We start from the raw sequence: 18523 nt of genomic DNA, 5'->3' as shown, positions 1-18523 counted from the left end.
AATGTCTTGCGAGTTCCTGTGGGGTTTTTTTCCTCCCCCCCCCCTTTTTTCTAAGCCGCTGAGCCGCTTATCCGCTAAGCCGATAAGCCGCTAAAAGCCGCTAAACTGCTAATAGCGCTAATCCGCTAATCCGTCAATGGGCTTGCTTCGCAAGACGAAAAAACCGCTAGACGAAGAGACTCGCGGAACAGATTCTTTTCGTCTAGCGAGGCACCACTGTACTTTTCTGAACATCTGTCGCATGCACGTTGCACAGGGCAGTGGAACAGGGGTGTCATCATTGCTCCAGTTCTTCCCATCTCCTCATTAAGCTGGAAACAGACAAAAGTTTCCAAGAGAGGGTAGAGCCATCTTTTCCCCATTATTTACACCAAGGGTGAGGAACTCTCCTCTTTCCTGTAGAAGGCCACCTTCCCTCTCCTCACTTTATTTGTGGTATAGATCATCCTTGTGAAATATCACTGGCCCATCTAGTCCAGTATTATCGGCAATGACTGGCAGCAGTTTAAAACCCGGCATCCTCTGCATGCAACCAGGTGCTCTACCACTGAACCAGGGGACATTTCCCCAAATCTTCTCCTTTTTATTCATTCATTTTGCTGTGCATTTTTGCGTTTATATTGATGTTAGCTGCCTTGGGCATCTAGTGTGAAAACACAGGCTATAAATCATGGGTAGGCAAAGTAAGGCCCGAGAGCCGGTCTGGCCCAATTGCCTTCTCAATTCAGCCCACGGGCGGTCTGGGAATCAGCATGTTTTTACATAAGTAGAATGTGTCCTTTTATTTAAAATGCATCTCTGGGTTATTTGTGGGGCATAGAAATTCATTCATTTATATTTTTTTCAAAATATAGTCCATCCCCCAGCAAGGTCTGAGGGACAGCGGACCGGACCCCTGCTGAAAAAGTTTGCTGACCCTTGCTATAAATCATTTCCATTATTAAGCAAACAACACATATATACTCATGGGGGGGGGGTTGGTGACAAAGTAGTGAAGAAAAAGGTCACTGGTCAAAAATAAGATGGCTGTCTAGGTTATACACAAACACAAGGGAAGCCTTGCTAGATCAAACCAATGGTCTACCTAGTCAAGCATTCTGTTATCACAGTGGCCAAGCAGATGTCTATGAGAATCCCAAAAGCAGGACCTGGTGATAATAATAATAATAATATTTATTCATTTATTTATTTATTTATTTATACCCCGCCCATCTGGGCGGCTTCCAACAAAATATTAAAATACAGTAATGCATCAAACATTAAAAGCTTCCCTAAACAGGGCTGCCTTCAGGTGTCTTCTAAAAGTCTGGTAGTTGTTGTTCTCTTTGACATCTGGTGGGAGGGCATTCCACAGGGCGGGAGCCACTACCAAGAAGGCCCTCTGCCTGGTTCCCTGTAACAGCGAGGGAACTGGGCAGAGCGATGGGGATAGAGACGCTCCTTCAGATAACTGGACCAAGACCTGAGTGCAATAGCACTCTCTCCACTTCCAATTCCCAGCAACTAATACTGCCTCCAACAGTGGAGGAAGGACATAGCCATTGACAGTCCACGGATGTGTCTAATCCCCATTTAAAGCCATCCAAGGTGGTGGCCATCACTACTTCCTGCAGGAGCAACATCCACAGTGGGCATTGGTTCAGGTCCCTGTCCTCTTTCTCACACACATGTGCTGTGAGGTCTTGGGTTAGTCGTTCAATAGCCGTACCTTGTTTCATCTCTTTGCTTATTAAAATGGGGTTTGAATGGCTCCCCCCAGCTCTCAGAGACACGGTCAGAGACTGCACTAATGAGAACGGAATGATGAGCGGCTGTTGTGTCGGTGAAGGCAGGGCAATTAATAGGGAGCTGGCTCATTTCTGAGAAAATGAGCTGCAATGGAAAAGAAGGTTAAGGGAGGGAGGGGTGCGGAATAGCCTAGAGGTGTGAACAAAGAGGCCTGGGGGGATGTGATGGGAGAAAGGGACCAGGCGGGGGGAGCAAAGGTGGAGAAAGCAATGGAGTGTGTCTTCAGGATCTGATTGATGATTCCTTTCCCCCTCCTCAGCTCCTCCTCCAAGCTGAGCAGAGAGGAGACCAGAATCATCTGTCTTCATTACATCATCCAAATAGGCTCTGTCAGTTTACACTGTAAAAGTAATCAATATTCCCTTGCGGCCAGCAAGCTGCCTGTCAGGCTTTAGCAAGCAGATCCCACCTCTGGTATTGCCTGTGGGAATGGGGTCTTCACTCCCAGAGGCACATTCACTCCTCTCTGTCTTTAAAAACACACACACACACACACACACACATTCTTTCCTCTCATCAGCAGTATGTGACTATGTTTAGCTGTACCTCACTAAGGGAACTGTGCTGGGTCAGTTATTGGAGTACTGCCAACAAATATACGATACGGTTATGTTAGATGGTTCAGAATTGTGCAAGGTGTCTGCGTGCCTCTTCATGAATTTGTGTGTGTGTCAAATTATTTGCCAAATTTTAGATTTGTTGACAGTACTTGGGACTCTGCATGTATAAGTTAGCATGTGTGCTAAATGGGCCCAGATTTCAGCTTTATAATTTTTTAAAATCCTAGTTTCTAGTCCTCATGGTCTCAGATTTAAACCTAGTGGCACAAGTTTACTTTACAGCTAATATGATGATGAAATTGCTACCACTATGGTATCATGTGCTGCTAAAAGATTCAAAGAATCACAGCTGACTCTCATGTCCCTAGGTAGGTGTGGTGTGGTGTGGTGTGTGTGTGTGTGTGTGTGTGTGATGTAGAGTGTGGTGAAGGGTGAGGAGTGGATAGTACTCACCATACAAAATTTTAGGGTTCCCAGAGCATCTGGGAATGAAAGACAAGGCCAATTCTACTTCAGCTGGCTGGAAAATTTTGTTTTTATTTCTAAAAAGGTGTTCTTCTAGTGTACTGGATGTGGTTTGCAGAAGCAGCACATCTGATATGCATCATCTAAAAATGTAGTTCCTCAGATTTTGGAGTCCTGGGACTCCAAACATATTGGGACCTTCCACTCCACTCCCTTTTTTGTTTAATACTTCTAAACCTCCATGTGGAAAATTGAATTTTTAAATAACAGAAAGAACCTGGGAGTTTAATGCAGCAATGGGCAACTTGTTCTGCACAGAGAAGCATATCTGAAATCTGTCATGAGCTGGAGGGATGCAGCTAAGGTGCATAATTCCGTTTCATGTAATTTTGATTTTATATAATTATATTTTGCATAATTAAGGCAATTTGCATATCATCTCCCTGAATGTGGCCAGCACCCAAGCACCATTGGCAGACAGGCTGCTCCTCTTCCACATGGTTCCAACTATGAAATTGATGCCCTCAAAGGTGAAAAAATATGAGTCAGAATTGGACTCACCTGACCCATATTAACAGTCCACAATGTGAGAAGAAGCCCAACATGTGCAGGAAGCGTCTGAAAGGTAACACTGAAGGACAAAACAAACACTAATATATGCAACACAGGGGCACTGGGGCTGGCTTACAGCTGGCTGTTTCACACATTACAGGGAAATAAACCTGGGTTTACACTTGACAGGGAGCTATAGCCAGTTCTGGTTCCCTGATTACTTTTACCTGTTTTCATTTCTATTTGCTGTGAAAATGTCTGTGCTTTTTCCGGGAGGCTTTTGAAAGTCCCAAGCGCATGGAACCAAGGCACCATTAGCTGTATACAATCTATGCTGATCCCTGAAAGCACAGATAACACAGCCTAAACTAGTTACTAGCAAAAAACAGAAGCAAACAAAAACACCACTGTGTTAGTTGGCAGGTACCACTTTGGCAGAAAAACCTAATTCCCTTTCTCATGTAGAGCTGTGACTTCTGGAGGAAGCTACTCTCTGGATGTGGTCTGAAACCCCCTTGGTGCACCAGACGTAGGAAGGGAGATTCATGCAATGAAGAGGAAGAGGGCTGTGCCACTTGCCCTCAGTATAGACATCTGAAGAAGCGGGGCCTATGTGCATAGAGCTCTATGCATCTCCAACCCTGTGCGGGCAGTATTCCAGATCACACAGAAACAGAAGTAGCAAGGCTTCCCCTCTTCAGATTTCCATGCTCAAAGTGCAGACCAGGGGCAAAACTAGGCTTTTTTTCACCCAGGTCAAAGAACCGGTTTGGCACACATACACCCATGTGCATTTCTGTACACACACACAGGCTGGGAGCCTCAATGGCACCCCTCTGGAGGCTTCACCTGGGGCAAAAATCCCGGCTAGCCTCCCCATAGCTATGGGTCTGGTACAGACATCAAGGGGCACTGGTGGAAAGAGGGGCAAGGTGGAGAGCATGGTCCTGCTTTCCCTCATGGAAACACTTTCATGTGCATAATGCATGAAGGGGGCCTTAATAACATCTAAGAAGACAGTGCCATGCTTTATGTGTCAGATTGCTTAAAATTACCCAATAAGATTTTGCTGAAGAGGACAGAGATCTTTGTTTCTTTGTTCCCATCCAGTCACAAATCCTGCTAGTGCCAAAACACACACACACACACACACACACACACACACACGCCATTTTCCATCAATTAATGAGAAAGAAATTGCATCAGGCAATCTCCAAACAGGAGAGAAAATTTTGGTGAAATTCTCATAAGTGGGATGAAAGGGTTTTGTCGTGCTTATTTATGGGGTAGCTGAGGGATGCTCCTGAGTGCCCTTTTCTCCCGTTCTACAAAACATCTCACTTTATACTCCTGCCCCTCAATTAAAAACCAGGGCAAGCCTTCCTGTGTTAACTCCACCCATGGGGCTTTTTCAACTAAGGATGACTGAGAAGCGGGAGAGTGTTGTTGAAACATTTACTGCAGGGGTCGCCAACCCTTTCTGAGTCTGTGGGGATATTTGCAAACTGGAGAAATATCATGGGCAATGCACAAACTGCAATCAGGTATAGCAGGGTAGGCCTTAGTAGCTACACAGGTTCCCACCTGGTTCTGCTGTCATGAGGGCAATTCAACCATTCTGAACATAGGAAGTAGTCCACAACCAAACACAAATTTATGTGTCAGTGTAAAGTTACCGTATTTACGGGGGAAGGGCTTGGGGGCCTCGAAGCACAAATGGGATCCTCCTTAATGAGGGTCCTGGTTGCACTCGGGCCCCCGGGACACCCCTGTAGGGTGGGTTGTAGCTAGGTGTGGCCCAAGCCTTAACCATTAGGCCTGGGATTGCGCCAGGCTGTTTTGGCCAATCAGGCAAGTGGCATGATTCCTGAGGCCTATAAAAGCAGCAGCGTGATTTGATTGGGGGCACTTGCTTTGCGATGCTGAACATCCACCCTCCCTCCCTAATTTTAGGTCTTTGGCCTTGCTTTGGATTGGGTTGCCTGCTTTGGAGCAGGGGCTGGGTAGGAATTTTTTCCATTGGGCAGATTGGCTGTAGCCACTTGGTTTTCGCCTACCCCCTTAGCAATCGTCACAACTTTGTAAGGTTTGGCAGTTAGGCATTGGCTTATTGAAGTACCGTATGTGGGAGGGGAGGTGCGGCCATCAATTGCCCCTCCAGAAATAGGGTATTCCGATAAAGGAATCTGGGGGTCCTGGATCTCATCCGAAGTCCGCTTGAGGGGCTAGGGCCATGCCAGGACCACAGGAACCCCGGGGTGAACTTTGGTTGATCTTCATCGATGTTCCTCCCTCGTTTGGTGTTTACCCTTTCAGACTACCAGCCAGAGAGGCAGGAGTCAGTTATAGTCTGTTGCCAATGCCTAAGCCAATACTGCTCACTTTGCTATAATTAATAAAGTTGTGGCCTAAATTTTTGCCCAATAACTTAAACTAAAATTTATGTGTCAGTGTGAAGTTATTTACAGGAGAAGGGCTTGGGGGCCTCAAAGCACAACCAAACACAAACCACAACCTGTCTTATTGACTATAATAGGATGCTTCTTTCAAGCCCAATTTGAGCAGTAGCAGAGGCACCCTGCGAGTGCTAGGGAAGGCCTCTGGAGGAGCGTGCATGCTTGAGGGTGCCGTGTTGGTGATTGCTGGCTTTCACCAAAGAAAAACAGACATGCCACTCTCGGCCACCTTGCAACAACAAAACAAGCTCAAAAGTCACTGGCGGTCTAAAGGCATTGTAAAGTGCCCTGAGAATGAGGCAGAAAAAACTGGAAGCCTCTTTAACAGAAAACCTTTGAGAAATCCACAGCACTAGCTCATTCTGAAATTTTTGTTTTGTGGTCCAACAACCCCCAGGTATGTGCATGTACTGGAAATGGCATTTGTCTCCCTGTCCACCTGCCATGGTGCTCAGTCCTCACACAGTAAGGCAGAGAGTTAATAAAGCACAACAATAAAGGTCAAGATTCAATCATCTGGTGCTGCTGGGTATGAAGCAAAGAACAGAAGGCATTCAGCGGCTCCACAGGCACAGACACAATTGAAAAGGAATAGATAGGGGTACAGGGCGGGCACTGTTCAGAACAATGGCAAGACGAGCTTGCAGTCTGATGGGGGAGAAAGTGATTAACTCCTTTGCAAAAGCCAGAGCAGGTTTTTGTCTTTATGACTTCCTTGCAAAGTGGACACCTATTGAATGGGGCGAAGAAGCTGGAAAAATGTAATATCTTGCAAGAGACATAACAACTGACTGGGGGCTTTCGCCCCTTAGCTTATTGCAGAATAAATGTGTTTTTCTCATTCATTGTACACAGTCCCATCTTGTTCCTTCAGGGCTGTACTTTGCTGCGGGGGATATCGCAGTTCCCAAGCATTCAGTGCGCAATATTAACTACGCAGAAGAAGGTGCTGTTTCCAGTGTTGACATCGGCATGGCCCCACCCGCTAGTGTGTGACAAAGAGATGGAACCTAGGAACAGGCTAGGTGAAGGGGGATAAGCCTGAAACCAGTCTGGAAATGAATAGCCCAATTTAATTATTAACTATGAAACTATGAGGTGGGCTGGATTGTGGGTAGGGGCCTTATTTTTAAAAAAGAAAATTGTGCCGACATTTTAACTGGAAAGAGATGGGGAAGAAATTTGATTCCATTCACATTTAAAGCAGAAGTTACCTAATCCACACAATATGCAAAATGAAACACAGCAATCCTTCAAAACTTGCACTGCTATGGATTTTGCAATGTAGTTTTCCAGGCAAGTAATGTGTATAAAAATGCATATACAAGGGTAAAGTGTGCATATAAATGCAAATATTACTGAAAATAATATAGAAAAACTCATTATATTAGGGAAAATTTTTTTGCAAGAGTATGTACATTGGGTAAAATTGCTAACAAAAATGTGGTGTGTTAATTAATGTAAATTAATGCTGAAATGCTGGTTGATTTTCATGAGAACTTTTTATTTAAAAAACCCCAAAACCACTCACAAACTGATGGGAGAAATTTGGAGAACCCAATTTAAGACTGAAAAAATGAGGGAGAAACTGACATGGACATATTCACTCATCCCTGTAACAGCACCATAAACTTAACCCAGAGAGACAGCAGCAGCTCAAGTAGACACACTTCACACAAGTGTGACTAGGTGGTGGAAATGCTCTGGCCTTGGCAGATTAATCCAACTGACTACAAAACTATCCTTTTTGGCCTTCAAACCTGCATCTCCTGAGCAGGATGTAAATCTCCAACCTTTTGTTGATCTGAAAGGAGTGACAGTAATTTGCCCCAGCTGGAGACCTTTCCGCCTGGTACACAGAAGATGTTTAGATGGTGAGATCATCCCTTCCAGTCGACATGAGTGTCTCCCTCACACAGGCAAAAGGCTCACCCTAAGGCAAAGCGCAAATCAACCCTCTTATTCCCAGTCCCACTACTAAAAATAAACCAGCTGTCACCCCCGGACAGTGGCAACACTATAGCTCCTTCAAAGCACCTAGAGAGCTCAGGATAAATGCACAGACCAGGACGCCTAGAAGATGGCTGCACTTGCCAGAAGCTACAGTGTTGCTTATAATTAAGCAGCAAGACCTGGGACATTAACTCCCCTTGCTTCTTGTCATGGAAGAAAAATAGTCTGCTAAACAGAGCTGCAAAAAGAGAGAGGTCGGATTCAGTTCCTTACTCTGATGAAGCGGGCTCTGGTCCATCGTGATAAATCTGCGAATCCACAAGACACTTCTTTGTTTTTGCTGCTCTGCAACAGGGCTCCATCCCTCCTCCCTCTGTGATCTTGGACAATGCACTTAATAGTGCTGTTTGCATGTAACGAAGTTGCCTCTCTGTACCGTCTCAGTGTTCTGGGGTAGGTGAATAAATTCAAACATAATACCTACATTCAGGGCACTATAGCAGGGTGAGGAACCTTCATAGTGCCTCTGGGAATGCACATAGAGAATGGGTAGGTATAGGCCAACATGTGCACCTGACTGTTGAAGACCCAAACCAGGTGGAGAGAGGAATGACTGGAGGGAAATGCCCCCCCCCTACAAAGGTTTTGAGAGCTGCTTCTTAATTCAGCAGCAATACATTCCCCAGAAGTCCTGGCTCCTGTGTTATCCTAGAATCCACACACCTAACCTAGCAACAATATCCCCAAATCCTTATACCCTGCACTGTGATCAAGGAAACTGCTGTGCCCCTTCTCCTCTTGCAACCTGTTGCAATCCCACTTAGAAGACCCTTCCTCTGCAAAACCTCTCCCCTCCTGCCCCCCGCCTCAGGCAACGCTAGGGTGATCCATACTGATTTGGCACACTGGACATCTGAACTGGTTTCTGTTACGAGCATCCATTTGTCATGTAGATCTGGTATTTTTAAGGGCAGATTTATTTGGGAGAATTCTCACATCCAATTTCCTCTGGTGATGGCTCTATTAGGCCATGTGTGACAGAGATAGAGGCTCCTGTCCTCCCGCTGCCACTGATGGAATTTGATTCCACGGCACCAGATTCGCAGGGCTGCAAACACATTCTCTCCCTTGATTAATGCAAGTAATTTCTGCTTGAAAGAAGGCTGAAATGAGCAGCCAAGGGGAAGCGAATGGTGAAGGCTCCCCCCCGCCCCCACCTCGCCTTCCTCTCCCCATCGCTCACTGCTGATTGCATTTCTCTGTCCCTGGAATGGGTTCAGAGATAAACAAAAACTCTGGACCAGCTTCAAAAGTAACAGAAGGTATGGGAGGCAGAAAGCACCTAATGCGGGGGGGGGGGGGGAGTTTGCAAAGGCAGTTGGATGGCAGCAAGCTTGAAGTTTTGGATGGACTTCTGCCTCAAATGACTGCGGAGTCTATCTGCTCATCAATCTAGAATGCTCTTGCAGTGTGATGTCAGCGTTTCAGGCACCTCAGGAACGGGGATGCTGTAAACCATGGGTTGGCAAACTAAGGCCTGGGGGCCAGATGCGGCCCCATCACCTTCTAAATCTGGCCCACGGACAGTCCAGGAATCAGCTTGTTTTTACATGAGTAGAATGTGTCCTTTTATTTAAAATGCATCTCTGGGTTATTTGTGGGGCATAGGAATTCATTCTCCCCCTCGCCCAATAGAGTCAGGTCCCCCACAAGGTCTGAGGGACAGTGGACCGGCCCACAGCTGAAAAAGTTTGCTGACCCTTGCTGTAAACCCTGGATGAAACTTCACCACATCTCTACTTTACATCCCTCATTCAGCAATTAGGTCGTTTTAGATACACACACACACACACACACACACACACACACACACACACACCACATCCAGGCAAGCAAGAGGCAGCTCAAGGACACATTCTAGGCAGGCAAAGGCCCTTGAGGAAGGTGCAAAGCAAGGCCAGGCAAGGGTGTGACCTTGGAAGAGTTCCTGTTCTTGAAGCCCAGAGTCATGGCTTCTGAGCACTGTATCTGCTGCGGAGCCTGTACCATTGCCTGCCCGGATAAAGATAGCTTTCTTACTAACAAGTAACAGCCTCTGTTTGCATGTTTCAAGCAGGAGCCAGGACACTAAGGGAGTTGGTTTAGGAAACAGTAACCTGCCTGTTCCAGAATTCGTTGTAGTCTTTGTTTAAGAAAACTGTGCTTGGGACGTGGCTCAGCTGTTTCAAAGCTTCAGGTTGCAACCCTGAGCTTCACTCTCAAGCCCTGTCCAGATCGACTCAGAAGGTAAGGGCAGCCCGGCTGATGAGTTCTCACCCAGATTGCTGCAGATGTTCACTTGAAAGATAAATAGCACCGCTGAGGCACTCGGTTGCAGGAGGGGGAATTGTTCTTGACTGTTCAGGTGTTCTCTTTTGCTTTATGTGTTGAAATAAATGCATGGCTGCTGTTATACATTCCTCTGTATGAGCAGCGGAAGGGCTTTCAAGGTTTCTTCCTCACTTGGGCAAATGAGAAAAAAACCTTTCATAGTTTATGAAGCCAGGTTTTTGTTGCATTCATAATTAGCAAGATCTTTTCCAGGGCATGAGGCTTCAATAGACCCTTTGCCACTAATTAAAATAAATACACTGAGCTGTATCCAGCAAAGTTGCCCCGTTACTTCTGCCTGCACAAGGGGACTTCCTCTCCTTCGCTTCTCCCTGTCTGTTCTGGGGGTTCTCCAACCCTCTCTGGAGCACATGGGGGGCACATGGGGGCAAGGGTGCCAACTTGAATGAAATATTGGGGGGTCCAGGTAAGTCCTTCCATGCGTAATTGATCACAAGATGTGGCCTGCACACACCATTTGAATAGCAATGCCCACCAACTGGGGGGGGGGGCAATTCAGGCCCTCAAATATTTTATGGGGGGGCAAAGGGACCTTGGCCCCTAGGAGCTGGCTCCTATGCACGGGGGGCAGAAGGAAAGGAAGTCCAGTTGAGCAGATGGAAATCATTGTATAAACAGGATGACTTCGCTGGATACAATCCATATTTTAAAAAGCCCCTGAAATTAACATGAGTTGACCCACCCACCCCAAAACTAGATTTGTGTTTTTCTAGCAACTTGTATAAATAGGCAAGAGTGGTTAGTTTCCTGACAATATAAGAATCTACATTAGATATTATCAGCACAGCTGATATTATGGGACTGCCTTGACCTTACCGGCAGGAGAAAAGGTGTCTGAGATGGGGAAAGTATGGCTGTGTAGAATCTAGTTCAGTAGAATGTGAGCCTAAGTCAGTGCACAAAGGATTGCATCCAAAGAGCAACAAGGAAAGCATCATGCTTTAGCCATGACATGCAGGGATTGCTTGCATTCACTACACTATACTTTTTAGAAAATGGTAGCAAAAGCTGACAGTCTAGACAAGGCCTAGCAGGAATTTTTGGCATGGCTTACAACAAGGAGTAATTAGGCACTTGTCTGTTCGTTCCTTGTCTTGACAGACTGTTGAGAGCAACGCGCAGTCCCGCCATTGACTGCCGGAGCCTCCTAGGCCCTCGCATCATCCTCTCCCAAAGGAGCAGCAGTGCAGCTTTCCTCCTCCTCTGTTTATTTTTTAAATTGAAAAGGGGAAGGAGACAAATGCATGGCCGTCTGGCAAAATGTCAGCAAGTGATTCAGAGAGAAGGCAAGATGAAGGCAAGGAGAGGGAGCCAGCCCACACAGGAGACTTGCTTCTGATTTCCAAATGTCAGCATGTCCTTTAATTAAATGCTGATTAACGAGGGACAGTCTCCCTCACGCCAGAACGGGGTGGCTGCTGGTGCTGGTAGTGTCACACTATGCTGAAAAGGTTCCCTTCCTGTCACATACCCCAGGAGAAAAGTCTCTGGTGCTTTAGGTGCAGAACCAGGAGGTTTGGGGAGAGGAAAACAGATACTCTGGGGACCAACAATCTGGCAGTTGGAGGACAAGTCATTGGGGAGCTCCTGAAGAGCCAGGAGGCCTCCTCTGGGAAACCAAAGGGCATTCATTCCTGCTCATTATACAGTGGACACTCAGGTTGCGAACGTGATCCGTGTGGGATACACATTCGCAACCCGCAGTGTTCGCAACCCACGTCTGTGCACGCGTGGGTTGTGATTCGGTGCTTCTGTGCATGTGCAAAGTGCAATTTAGTGCTTCTGCACATGCGCGACTGCCGAAACACAGAAGTAACCCATTCCGGTGCTTTCAGGTTTCAGCAGTCCGCAACCCAAAAAAACACAACCTGAAGCGGACGCAACATGAGGTATGACTGTACAGTTTTAGGAAGCATCTTAAGTTCTTTCTTGAATAGCATCAATAGCCTTAGCGTCATCGTCAGATAGGGCAGGGATGAGGAACTATTTTCCACACAAGGGAAATTCCCTTCCATGGCAGTTGAGGCCAGAGGCAAAGGTGAATAGAGCAATATGAACAAACAGTATCTTTGTACAGTAGCCTGATTTCTACCCACATCCCTTTCTGACTTTCCTTCAGGCAAGCGAGGACCATCAGAGTTCAAGGGCGCATTCCAGTTAAGTTCAAAAGAGGGTATGAAGCAAGGCTGGTGTAGGGAGTGGCCTGGGAGCCAGACAGAGAGGTTCCCTGGCCCCCTGAGGTAGGGAAAGGCAGCCCACCTCAACTGGTGGTGTTGGGGGTACTAATGAAGGGAGCAAACTGTCTGCTTGCACTGCAATGCGTGTCTACTCAAGAAGGAGCTTGCACTGCAATGCGTGTCTACTCAAGAAGGAAACTCCACCAAATTCTGTAGGACTTCCTGTCATGTATAAGCAATCAGGCATGCCTCTAGTCAGTAGGGGGCAAGATTGAGACTAACACTTTGCACCCTTGGAAAGGAGAGCGTGTGAACAGGTGAGGAGGCCCCTTGGCACTCTGAGCCAGAGTTCATTATTGTAACAGCATAAGAAAGAGCTCAGTTGAACCAAACATCCTGTTTCCCACAGTGATCGACCAGACACGGCATTCATCCTCTCCTGCTGTTGCTCCACAGCAACAGGCATATGAAGGAAAGTTTCATATATCCCAACTGGGAGAAAGATGGGATATATATATATATGTACACACCCTATGCCACCTTAGCAAGTAGTCCACAGTTGATTTTCCTCCATTAATGTATGTGCTTGTATATTATATTCCCTTTAAATCTATCTAAGCAAGTGGTCACCACCACATTCTGTGGCAATGAATTCCTCAGATTAACAGTGGTGCACCACACAAATAAATACTGGCTTTTGTCACTCCTCAAACTACTTCAGATACATTTCATTGGCTAAATCCAGGTTTTCTCCACCCAGTCTTTCCACACTATACATCATGTAATAAGCCTCTATCCTAACCCCCACCACCACCACCACAAAAAAAATAATCATATTTTTTTCTAACCCAAGAAACCTCCCAATGTGGTAGCTGCTGTGGGTAGAAAGTTGCTCTAATGCCCTGATCATTTGGGTTGCCCTTTCTGCACCTTCTTCCAGCTCTAGGAGACGGGAAAAGCAATACAGTGGTACCTCGGGTTAAGAACTTAATTCGTTCCGGAGGTCCGTGCTTAACCTGAAACTGTTCTTAACCTGAGGTACCACTTTAGCTAATGGGGCCTCCTGCTGCTGCCGCGCCGCCCCGTGATTTCTGTTCTCATCCTGGAGCAAAGTTCTTAACCCGAGGTACTATTTCTGGGTTAGTGGAGTCTGTAACCTGAAGCATATGTAACCTGAAGCGTCTCTGTAACCCGAGGTACCACTGTACACAGTGTTTCAAGTGCAGATGTATAATAAATACATTACGATACCACAATAGATTTATAATAAGTGAATTGCAATATTTTATTACTTATTATTACTTATTTGTATCCCATCTTTCCTTCAATGAGCTCAAGGTGGTCACATAGCTTTCCCCTTGGCTCTATTTCACCCTCACAACAAACCTGTGAGGTAGGTCAGGCTGAGAGACTGCAACTGGCCCAAGCAAGGCCTTTATGTTGGGCAGGATTCCTTTTGAAGATTGCAAATGTCCTTAAGGCTCTGGTATCTTCTTCTGCACCCCCAGTGTCCCGTCCCCCGTCCCCTCAGTGTCCTGTTACTGCTACTAAGAGTGGGGGAAGCAGCAAGAGAGCAAAGAGTGGACCTCTTCCCACATGCTGTGGTGCTGACAAATCATCATCATCATTATCATCATCACACACACACACCCTCCTCTATTAATTTTGTAATATGTGATTCCATAAATGAGGCGCCTTTAAAGCCCCACCTCGTGCTATCAATAGCAGTCTGCTTGAGCCTTCAGTCAGCTGACCCCAAGCGCCAATCCCTGCCTACCAGGTGCTAGGATGAATCCCTGCCATCTGGAGGAACAAACATCAGAAGCAGACCTCCTGCAGACTGAAGTCTTGTCAAGGCAGAACTCGGCATTCTCTGCGAGCACCAGCTGAGTAGGTGTGTGAGAGTAGGAATGTGTGAGACCTGTTTCTATTTCCATGGGATTTTCCATTTGTCCACCCACAGGCTCGAACATCTCTTGGAGCTTTAACAGGATGCTTTTATGAATTGCCAAAGTACATTGGAAGCACATGAAAATGTGCATCGGAATGAGCAACTGAACACAGGGGCTGTCTGGCTTACTCCATTGCTTTTCAAGGTACCTATATGCCAGTGTACCTTTTATGTCTTGTCTGAGAGCCCCTGCAGATGTCCTTTTCACTGAGCATTCGTCATGATTCATACTCATGATGTGGGGTGACTAGATGCGATCACACTTTAAATACCATTTGTGCCTGCAAAACTTTTGGCACTGTCATACTGCTTTGTGTGCATTCGGGACATATCTGTAGCCTCCTACTAAAATCCTGTAACTTTTCATACAGCAAATGTTCTAGGTTTTGGTTTTTGTTAAAAAAAATAGTCCACTTTTGCTGCGCTATAGTGCAAGAGTGCCCCTCCAGAGGGCAATAATGTGCTGGCATTGGCCATGTTCACCCCATACATTCAAAATGCTACGAAACCACTTTAAACAGCCATGGTTTTTTCCAAAGAATTCTGGGAGCTGTGGTTTCTTAAGGGCACAGAGGAGGCCCTTATCCCCCTCACAGAGCTACAATTTCTAGAGTTCCTTGTGAAGAAGGGTTGATTGTTAAACCACTCTGAGAACTGGAATCTGTGAGGGGTCTCCTAACAACTCTCAGCACCCTTAACAAACTACACCTCCCATAATTCTTTGGGTGAAGCCAAGCATTTTAAGGTGGCATCATGGTGCTTTAAATGTATGGTGTGGATGAGGCAATTGAAGAAGTGTTGCAGAACTAAGAATGCAGAATGACCTCTAGTATAACTCCAGTGTGGAGTCCAGTATAACTCCATCACCAACGTACTATTATTCCATCGATGACATGTTCCAGAATTCACCTGCAAAAAACAGCCCAGAGGGTCCCTGAATGTGCCTTCCATAATGATTCATTCCAGCACAGTCCTAGATGTGTTTACTCAGAAGATAGTTTTGTGGGGTGTGACTCCTAAGAAAGTATTATAGAATTTCAACAATAAAGCCCCAACTAGTTTCTGCAAGAATGTGCAAATGCAACTTCTGAAATATCAGTTTAGACACAGTGATTGTTTGAGATAGCTATTTGCATCACCAGAATGACAATATCTGGGTCAGAGATCAAAATCTGTCCAATTACCACACCACCCTTTAAGTGTAGAAGTCACTGTCACACACATACTGCAGCAATCTTGAGCTGAGTGAGCATACAAATTGAATCAAGAACCACACCTCCCATTTAAAACTCCTTAAAAAAAAAAACCGAGGGAGTTAGCTCTCTGTGCTTTGAGAGTTGCCGTTTGTAAATGCGTCATGTGACCATCATGTGACAATAACATTAAGGGATCACTTCAGTGTCTTCCTCTGACCCTGAAGCAGGGTATGGCATCAACATGAGCAGTGATTTCTTGCCATATGGCAGTGCCTTATTCTGCTCTGTTGCTGAACTTCATCCCTCTACCCTTTCCGTTGCTTCTTTCTGCAGTTTTGAAGAAACTGCATATGTGGCCTCATAAACTAGCATCCCTTACCCATTTTAGAAGGGGCTAGGAGAATTTATGCTGTGTCCCACAGACTGACAGAGAGAAGACACCATTCTAGAAAGAAAACATAGGAAGCTGGTGCCTGTGTTTGGCAGGGAGGAGGAAGACTTGAAACAGCTTATTCAACACAGGTCCCTGGGCTGATTTTATAAGAGGCTGCATTGCAAATCTCCCTCACAATAGAAACTTTGCTGCAATCCTACATCTGAAGAAAGACTTGCTTGTCCATGGGCACACACATACCTCCACTGGGACATATGCTCTTCATTTTTTACTATGGAGATCTCAGTGCAAAGCATTAAATCCAGAAACTACACACATGGACACCCCTGGACATCACATAACCTTCATGCCATGCAGAAGCCAACCTTCACCCACAACTAACAGCCTTAACAGGTACCCACCCACTGTACCCTGAAGTATCTACTCAGCCTCTGCACCGAGCATTGCCAGGAACATTACGAAATGCACAAATCAGCTGAGCGTTGTAAGCTGTGGAGTGAGGGGACAAGATGAATAATTTTTAGATGAAGCTGGATTTTTCCCTTGTTTTTTAAAAATGAAAACAATAATACTAATAACCCTGGCACTTAGCTTGCATCCCCAAGGCAATTGCTTTGCATTTTCGGCCTGTGGAAGAAACCACGTACCTCTCAGCAGCAATCCCTGTCAGGGGCCATGTCATCTAACTGTCAGCAGGGTCTTCCTTTCCACTCACACTGAGCATCATCATCATGTTCCTCTCTGAGCAAGGAGGGTAGTTCAAAGCAGTAACTTAAGGCTCTGAGAGCAGGACTGGATAGGTGGACTTGGCTGCGCAGCCATTGGCTCAGCTCCTCGGCAGCTGTGCTAGTACGTTAGGTTGTACATGCCATCCCTCGCCTCAGTTCCCCTTATTCCTGTGTCACTGTCCTGCTCCCTTTGGTGCTGGGAGGAGGAGGAGGAGGAGGAGGAGGAATTAAAAGACTGACTTCTTCCCCAGGCGAAAAAGCGAGTGTGGAAAGGCAGCGCGTGTCAAGTCTGCCCTCAAGCGGCTCTGCTTGGAAATGGTACCCGGAGATGTCCAGCTCCCCTCAACGATACGGCTAGTTTCTCTGTGGAGAATGCCAGCTCCTTCCATATGCATGGATCTTGTTTCAGCATAAGGCACCAGAGTTTTAATTTCCGGGGCTTGATGCTTCCCATGGCAAACAGCAGCTTTTCATGCTGCTCTTTATTAGGCCTGGTGCTAATTCTCTGCTAAATTTGTGTTTGCCAAATGTCCCTGTTTACTTCTCAGCTTTCTGCCCTTCATGCCCATGTCTAGTTATTAAGAGAATTCCTGCTGCCGTAGCTTCCGTTAGCTTCCAAAGATGGCACAACTGGATCAGCTCAAGTCTGTCCTCATCGTGTTCTTCAAACCTTCAACATGCATTGTGCAAAGGGTGAACTTGCCATTGTCTTTTCCTGTTGATTCAAAGGGACGCAAGCTATTGATAAGGATTTGGATGCAAATGTTCACGTGTCAACATTATTATACTCCAGAACTCAAGTAGTGGTGTTGTTGTTTTCAAAAAATGCAACCTGAAATTGCTTTTTCAACAATCAAGCACAAATTTTTCAGTTGTGAAATAAAATACATATTATATTTAGGATAATAAATGGAATCAAAAGAACAGAGTGCAATTTAAATAGAAAGCACCCTCCACCACCAGGGACACGGGTGGCACTGTGGGTTAAACCACAGAGCCTAAGACTTACCAATCAGAAGGTCGGCTGTTTGAATCCCCGCGACGGGGTGAGCTCCCATTGCTCGGTCCCTGCTCCTGCCAACCTAGCAGTTTAAAAGCGGTTATGATAAAATGGGCTCAGGATATCGGGCATAATATTATGTTTGAGGATTGGGAAAGGCTGTGGACCACTGGGCTGAACTTCACTGCATGTAATGCTCTGAAGGAAAATGTAATGAAAATGATATACAGATGGTACATGACCCCAGTTAAACTCGCCAAAATATACCATTTGTCTGATAATAAATGTTGGAAATGTAAAGAACATGAAGGTACATTCTTTCACCTCTGGTGGACTTGCCCTAAAGTGAAGGCCTTCTGGGAAATGATATATAATGAGTTGAAAAAGGTATTTAAGTATACCTTCATTAAGAAACCAGAGGCCTTCCTTCTGGGTATTGTCGGCCGGAAGGTGTTAAAGAAGGACCGAACATTTTTTATGTACGCAACAACGGCAGCAAGGATACTTATCGCTAAGAGCTGGAAAACTCAAGATCTACCCACGCTGGAAGATTGGCAGATGCAGCTGATGGACTATATGCAACTGGCCGAGATGACTGGTAGAATCCGAGACCTGGGAGAGGAGAGGATTGAGGAGGACTGGAGGAAATTTAAGATTTATTTACAAAAATATTGTAATTTGGTTGAATGTTAAGAAGGATGCTAGATCATAAATAATGGCCCACCACTGAATTAGATCTGATTTTGACGATAAGCGAGATTAAGGAAAATATAAATTTATTGGAGAATTGTTAGATTTTATTTAAATGAGTGGAGATAAGATTGTAAACAAGTGGGTAATTTGCTTGGAAAAATTTTTCTTTTCTGTAACGATGTAAGTGCGAGCGGGAGACGCGGGGGAGTCCAAAGAAGT

At 45.7% G+C, this 18523-nt stretch overlaps 1 protein-coding gene across 4 annotated transcripts in view; it reads right to left on the bottom strand.

Moving 5' to 3' along the window:
* The window catches only part of BLACAT1 (BLACAT1 overlapping LEMD1 locus), an 82501-nt gene extending 65653 nt beyond the window's left edge, over positions 1 to 16848 (bottom strand). For all 4 annotated transcript variants that reach the window (XM_079980138.1, XM_079980141.1, XM_079980142.1 and 1 more), the window contains exon 1: positions 16531 to 16848. The gene's annotated coding sequence lies outside the window, so the exon portion shown is untranslated. The remainder of the gene's footprint in view (positions 1 to 16530) is intronic.
* Between the last annotated feature and the right edge of the window lie 1675 nt (positions 16849 to 18523).

This window comes from Podarcis cretensis (assembly GCF_951804945.1).
Source record: "Podarcis cretensis genome assembly, chromosome: 6".
Taxonomy (NCBI): domain Eukaryota; kingdom Metazoa; phylum Chordata; class Lepidosauria; order Squamata; family Lacertidae; genus Podarcis; species Podarcis cretensis.
Note: the sequence above shows the minus strand (reverse complement) of the source record. Positions and strands in the feature narration are given on the sequence as shown.